Source organism: Lactuca virosa, chromosome 8, assembly GCF_052849685.1.
Source record: "Lactuca virosa cultivar CGN04683 chromosome 8, Lactuca_virosa_CGN04683_v6, whole genome shotgun sequence".
Taxonomy (NCBI): Eukaryota; Viridiplantae; Streptophyta; class Magnoliopsida; order Asterales; family Asteraceae; genus Lactuca; species Lactuca virosa.
The window spans coordinates 8561382-8569015 of NC_136433.1; the positions used below are offsets into that span (position 1 = coordinate 8561382).

Here is a 7634-nt window from a genome sequence, read left to right on the forward strand (position 1 = left end):
TGATAGAAGCCTCTACCGGTTTGTCTATGCTTCTCATCTTTTTTGCTTCTTATACTCTTCATATGACAATTATTCCTTCTTGGGTTTTCTCCAATCTTCATCATACTTGTCACCAATCGTGTAAAACACTTGTGCCTTCTTGTTTCCATTTTCATCTAAGTCAGAATCCTTGGTCAAATGCGGACAATTATAATTATCACACCAACCCTTATGACATGAAAGGATTGATCCAATTTTGTCATTCGCCTATCCATATTATCTAGTTTAGCTATGATTGCAGCCAAGTTCTCATTTCCTACTTTTCTTCTAGTAACATCATCTCGAGTTTTGTGGTACTCACGTGAGTGCTTAGTAAATTCTTCAATAAACTCTTTGATAGTTGTCAACTCCTTCTTCGTCATTGGCCCTTGCGAGTCAAGAAATTTTCTAGCTGTGACATTCACTCCATCATAGAAGATGGAAACTTCTTGTTGGACATTCAAATCATGTTGAGGGAAACTTCTAAGCAAACCATTGTACCTCTCCCATGCTTCATACAATGAATCTCCAACCTCTTGTTGAAAGTTAGCAATCTTCTTCTTGAGCTTTGAGATCTTCGAAGGTGGACTAAATTATTAAGTAAAATCATCACGAAGGTTTGACCATATGTTAATGGATCTGGGCGCAAGAGACTTCAACCAAACCTTGGCTTCACAGGTAAAAGTCACCAGAAGCATCCTTAGTAGCATAGATTCTCTTGGCACATTAGGAACATGAAAGTAGTTTGCAAGACCTCATCAATGTGATTGAAATCATCTTCATACTCTTTCCCGGTGAAAGGTATGTCCTTGAGCATGGATAGAATGTGCCATTTGAGCTCGAAACTTCTCTCGACTGGTATCTAGGGTGGAACTAGACCTAGTCCATGTTCTTCACGTATCCTCTTCTTATAGTCACCCATTGTCGTTCTCGTGATATCCGCCATCTCTTCAACCTCGCTTTTTATCTCTTTGTCTGAACTTCCTTCGGTAGATGATTCTAGATCGTATCCTACTTCTTTTTTGCTTGGAGTTTTCTCAAAAAGTTCAAATTTTTCGGATTTGAAAGTATTTCTCGATTCGCCCTTCTTGTCTTTCTTCTTGTGGAAAGCTGATTCTGGATCTTTTAGTGGAGGAACAATAGGATTTTTAGATCCTCGGATCATAAATCATTGTAACAAAATAGAAACAGAACAAAAACACACAAAAGGAATAAAATCATTAAACTAAAAATTAACTGAGACGTGACCACGACGTGGTGGAGATGACCACGACGTGGTTGCTTCTCAAAGAAAAAAGCTAAAATAATGCAACTAAAGTAAAATTTTGCGGTTTTACCCCACAAAAAATGTCGAATAACTAAAAGCAATTAACTATAAATGAAATAAGCCGTTCTCCGGCAATGACGCCAATAACTTTGATGTGAAAAAAGTACATACTTGTCTTCAATTTATAACCTAACAAACTCTTACTAACTATGCACCTATAGGTAGTGTACCTAGTCAGAGTATAGTGTTGTTCTGGTAAGTCGGGTGTCGATCATACGGAACAAAATTTAATCAAATAAATTAACTATTTTCAATTAAACTAAGAAACGAGATTTGATTTGGGGGGTTTTTACTGATTTTTCAAGATCAGAAGAACTTAAACTATCAATTAGCAATTAAACAAGCAAAGAAAACATATTGACTTCAAAAACTAAAAGAATACTTCTATTTAGATCCGATTTCACATTGTAACACCTGTTCCAGGTGTGGATTATAATATTTAGGGTTTTGTGCATGGACTCGGCGAGTTGGGGTGCTCCAACTCGTCGAGTAGAGACTGTTATGAGGACGCGAGGTTTGGGTTCTACTCGACGAGTCGGAAGGCCCCGACTCGACGAGTAGGAGCTGTAAAGAGAAACCCTAATTTTAGGGTTTGCACCCTATTTAAGGAACATAATCCGCCTCTTGTGGCCTCCCTTATCACCCTATCAGCCAGAGAAAACCCTAGTTCGACCTTGCACCTTCTTGAGTGAGAGTAAGAGCTTTTGTGAGTGATTTTTTAGGGTATTTGTGAAGGATTCTAGAGCTTGAAGAGTAATGAGCATGGAGAGAAATAGTAGATCTGACATCTACTCTGTATTGGCCATCATCTTGAGGTATAAATTCGTCACCTTGATCTCTAGTTGATTAGATCCCTTTTCTTGGAAGTAAATGGCCATTTTTGGTGCAAAATGGAGTCAAACTCGGATCTGGACTTGTCACAAGGATATGGTTCTAGATCTGGACCTCTCTAGGGCCACAATGACATAAAGTTGCTCACTTTATGCAACCTAGCCCTTTTCCATGCACAAAAACCTTGTAAGAAGCCTAGTTTTGATGTCATAGCCTTGGAGGGCCTTGCATGCATGTAAAGTTTGCAACTTTACGTGGTATCTGCACTAAGGGAGTTTGGATCTGGAGTTTGGGACCTTAGATCCCATTGAAAAGGGCTGAACTAGGAAAGGTCTGAAGGAACTCGTCGAGTCCCTTGGCTGACTCGACGAGTCGGGGTAGGGTTTGCCCGTTTCAGAGTTTCTGGATAAGTGCAGTGAAGGATTAGGGTTTTGGTCTGAACAGACATTAGTTTTCTGGACATATGATGAACTCGACGAGTCACTAGGGTGACTCGACGAGTTGATGCGGGATTCAGTGGAATGAACTCGGAAGGAACTCGACGAGTTGCTGGATGCACTCGACGAGTTGAGGTCAACATGGACTGTTGACCTTGACTTTGACCACGGTTGACCAGGGTGGACTTTGAGGGTAGTTATGGGATTATGACAAGTTAATAACATGTTGGTTGTAGGCATTTGAGGAGGAGCAATGTGTGGGATACATCTGATATTAGCTATTCAGCTCAACACTCGAGATGTGAGTCTCCTCACCATACCAATAGGTCTAAGGCACCAAGGCCGGCCCATATATGATAGGTGGTATCCTAGTTGAAGTTGTATTATGTTACATGTTAGTTGGTATGAGTTAGGAAGTATGCTAGTGGTATATGTGGTATGTTGTATGGAAGACCATGGGAGAGCCCATGGCACTTGGATGTAAGACCATGTGGAGAGCCCATGTCTTTCCTATTGAAGACCATGGGAGAGCCCATGGCACTTAGGTGTAAGACCATGTGGGCAGCCCATGGCATCCTGGAGTAAGACCCTGGGGACGAGCCCATGACATCCCTATTTGTTGTATGCATGGCTTATGTGATATATATGTAGCTTCCATAGCTAATATGGTATGTGTTATATAGATTGTGTATGGGGTATTCTTTGGGGAACTCACTAAGAGTTAGCTTATAATTTGTGGATTTGTTTCAGGTACATCTGAGCCAAAGGGCAAGGGCAAGGTTTGATGGCGCGACGTGCACTCTCTCTCTCAGTCGTTATCATGGGACACTGATGTTTTAAAATAAAAATTGTTGTTGTTATGAAATTGAAAACAATTGTATTTGTGACTACATGATTGGTGGAATGTGTTTTGGTTAATTAAAAATTTCAAAAAATTTCTTTTGAAAATTGGGTCGTTACACACATTCTTCTATGGTTGATTTGTAATGGATAATTTATATTGATTACCAATTATCTAGCTATTATGATCAAGTATCTAGGCTTACCAGTTTATGTATGATAATGCAATGATCATGCACAAGTTAAACACCAAATTGATAATAGCACAATTAGACTATGAATGATATTAGTTACTCTCCTATGATCAAGTTAGGCAACCAAGCAGTAACTAAGACTAATTATGTTCTCTAACATAGTTAAAGTTATTAACTTTAATTACTTAAACTAAGATATGATTAATCCTAGCTCGAATTATCTAATGATCATAAACAAATAGGCGATAGATTCATGCAATTAATATGATCAGTTAACACACAAAATCTGATTTATAAGTAATATAAACTAGAACTAAACATGCTAGGGTTTATAAATATCAAACACAAGTAAAATCAAATATAATCATCCAAATATTGAAATCAACACATATGGATCAAGTTCATCTTCACCAAACAGAAGTAAAAGATATTTAGCCTCTCATTGTAGCAGAAAAACACAATAGACATGAGTATAATAAGAAAACCAACTAGATCGATGTTGAATTCTTCTAAATCTTCTTCAATCCTTGAGCTTCAATTGAATTTCGATCTTCTTATGAGTTTCTAATGGTTGTTAGTCGTAATAAACCTCAAGAAACCGAATGCATCCCCTTAATTTCGACATAATGTCCGGGTTTTATAATTGTTAAAATCTTATCACCATGTCGTGGTTGACCGCCACCACGACGTGGTCTTCGAGTAAATCCCGTGTTTGCCAAGTTAGTGTGATCGGTCGCGAATATTCCATTCGCCACGTCGTGTTGGGTAGCTCCACGACATGGTCTTCGTGTAATTTCTTCTTCTTTTGTTTTAGCTTCCGTTTCCTACTTCTAACTCCTCGTATGCTTCCTTTTTGTCCCGATCAAGCCTTTGCCGCTACAAAACATATTTTAAACATAATAAGTATCTTTTGTTCCATATTAAACATAATTATAGCTAGAAATATTAAAAATATGCATTAAATATGTAGTTAATTATGCACATATCATCTCTCACCAGGTTTCCCAACCCGAATCACTCAATTTGTATGCATCACATATATCAAGACTTAAGCCACTGGAACTTGATTAGGAAACTAAGTGATTAAGAGAAAACCTACAATGGGGTTTCAGGACCATTATGTCTTTATGCTGTAACTTGTGTATCTATATTGAGTATGACATCCTTATGTTTTATTTGATATAATCTTGTACTCAAAGGATTTTTAAATACTAGGATTTTCCGCAAATAAAGTATGATGATTTTTATAGCGTAAAGAAACATTTTTTGGTTCTGAAAATTAGAGGATATCACAGCTGGTATTAGAGCATTAGTTTAAGCGAACTAGGAATTGTGAGGATTTATAGATTTAAACTTAGAGCTTAAGCAATAATGGTGAGGGTCGTGTCTAGAATATTTTAGGTAATATACCTAAATTAATAATAAAGACACAAGCACTAGAATATTTTAGGGTATGAGCCTTAACTAATAGTTTGTGCTAATAAAAATCAAGTTATAGAATGCCTTAGGTTATATACCTTACTTGCTCTTAGGAGCACTAGCATACCTGAGGATTAATACCTTATGTACTAATATGTGCTAAATGTTATATGCTTGAGGTTTCTTATCTAGAATGCTAATAACTGAAATAACTTGAGGTCTAATTCTTACCTTGGTTTGAAGGATAAAAACTTATATGTTCGGGTTCTAAATTAATGTATTAGAAATGACATGTAATTTTACAGGGTGATAAAGAGGATTATGCGTCTAACATAAGTAAACCTTCCCTATCATAATATACTCGCCTCTCGGTACACTAAGCGTCTGATTCAATGAATAGAACGTCAAGGTGAGAACTCGTAGCGGGCGGGGAAATGATAAAGGAAACCGATAGCCTAAGCATGTGATTGGTTGTGCACCAGTCGTCACACCTACACTCGTACCTATCACAATGGCAGGAGTGCATGAAATGATGCAAGAAATGATACCTAAGCATATGGAGGAGACTAGGCAACTAGTCCATGGGATTAAGAGAAAAGTCACAACACCGATTATTGAAAGAATAGTGAATGAAGTTCAGCCTGATGAAGGAAGCTGTAGTAAAGCTATAAATCAAACCGAACCACGAAGGGTTTGTAGAAAAAACACCGGAGATGAGGTTGACAGAAATGGATGCAAGTATGAGGACTTTATGGTATCCCAAATGCCAATTCTTTCTGGAGAACCAACTCCGACGATGGTTATGGGTTGTATCTATGATATTGAAATGGTGTTTGAATGTTGCGACTGTAGCAACAAATGGAAAACAATCTTCGCAGCTAGACAAATAAAGACTAGAGTATTGAGCTGGTGGAAACGGTTGGCTAATACCATGCCAAAAGGAGAAACAAGGAAGATATCATGGGAGGATGTCCTTGTGCAATTGAAAAGAGAATACTGCTTGGAGAGAGACCTTCTGGAGATAAGCAATTAATTCCAGAACCTGAAGAAAGGAGAAATGAGCGTCAGCCAGTACGTTGCAGTTTTTGTTGCAAAATGGAATTAGTTCCTTACCTAGTTCCTAATGAACTCTCCAAGGTAGAAAGATTTGCTAATGGATTACAAGCGGATTTCGGTCCAATGGTAAAATTAGCAACTACCATGGAAGCAGCCATCTAGGTTGCCAAATCCCTTGAAGACATAGTCAAAGGGAAAGCCATCAGCCGGGCTGGAGCCGGATGATATCCGCTCTCGACTGTATTTGTATCGTCGGATAGGTATTTACGAGATCTTCAACTCTCGTTTGCATTGTTTCGACTAACAATCAACCCGCTTTAATTTCGATTCTTATGTCGCACACTACTGTACTATGTTGCATCTAAACTTCGAAAAATCATAACTTCCTCATACGAAGTCAAATTTAGGCATTCTTTATATGCACGGTCCCACTTTTTCGATTACTAAAATTTTTGTTTGGATTATTTATTCTAAATAATCTTTTAATTTTAATATCTATTTTAGCCTTATTTGTTAAGTTTTGACGTAAGTTTTTATATCAATATTATATACACATAATATCTATATAGATCACACACACACACACACACACACACACACACACACACACACACACACACACATATATATATATATATATATATATATATATATATATATATATATATATATATATATATATATATATATATATATATATATATATATGGGAGCTCCATTGAGATCACTAACTCTTTTGAGATCATTAGGATCACAATCAACCATCAAAATTAGAGGGTTGTACCATACTAAATTCGAAGCATATGTACCAGATAAAAAAACCCACTTATTTTTTTTCGTTTTTTCAATTTTTAGACTTTATTTTTTATCGAAAAAAAGTGAAAATACCAAAATTCATATGCTTTGTCCTCTATAAATAGACATGCATATTGATATATAAAATTTTTATGTTTTTCTACGTGTCTATATTGGTGATGTGCACTATGCATATATGTATTTGTACATGTAAAATGTGTACAAATACACATCACTCGAAGAAATGTTTTCTTTCTGAATTTTTTACTACAAATCACCTTCTATAGCAGCATCCTAGCCTATTAGGATGTTTTTTAAATTGAAATTTTTTCACAATTGTGCGTATTTGTTATGTGCACATATACATATTTCTATTTGTGCATACATGCATATTTTTGTTTGTGCACACATGTATTATTTATCTGTAAAATATGCACATATGCATATTTATGTCATTTTACATGTCTATAGTGGTGATTTACACATATGCACATTTTTTTGGGAAAGAGGCCACAGCCTCGGCAAAGATCACATATGCACATTTATGTTTGTGCATACATGCATATTTTTGTTTATGCACACATTCACAATTCTGTATGTGCACTTACGTATATTTCTGTTTGTGCACACACATTTATGTTTGTACATATATGAACATTTCTGTTTTTGCACGAACGCGCACACACACACATGGACATTTTTGTTTGTGCACAGATG

At 36.7% G+C, this 7634-nt stretch overlaps 1 non-coding gene across 1 annotated transcript; it reads left to right on the forward strand.

Annotated features, from left to right (window-relative positions):
• Positions 1-480: 480 nt before the first annotated feature.
• On the forward strand, positions 481-587 carry LOC145135217 (small nucleolar RNA R71). Its single transcript, XR_013719678.1, has one exon. It is a non-coding gene; the product is annotated as a small nucleolar RNA R71 (small nucleolar RNA).
• The last annotated feature ends 7047 nt before the right edge of the window (positions 588-7634 follow it).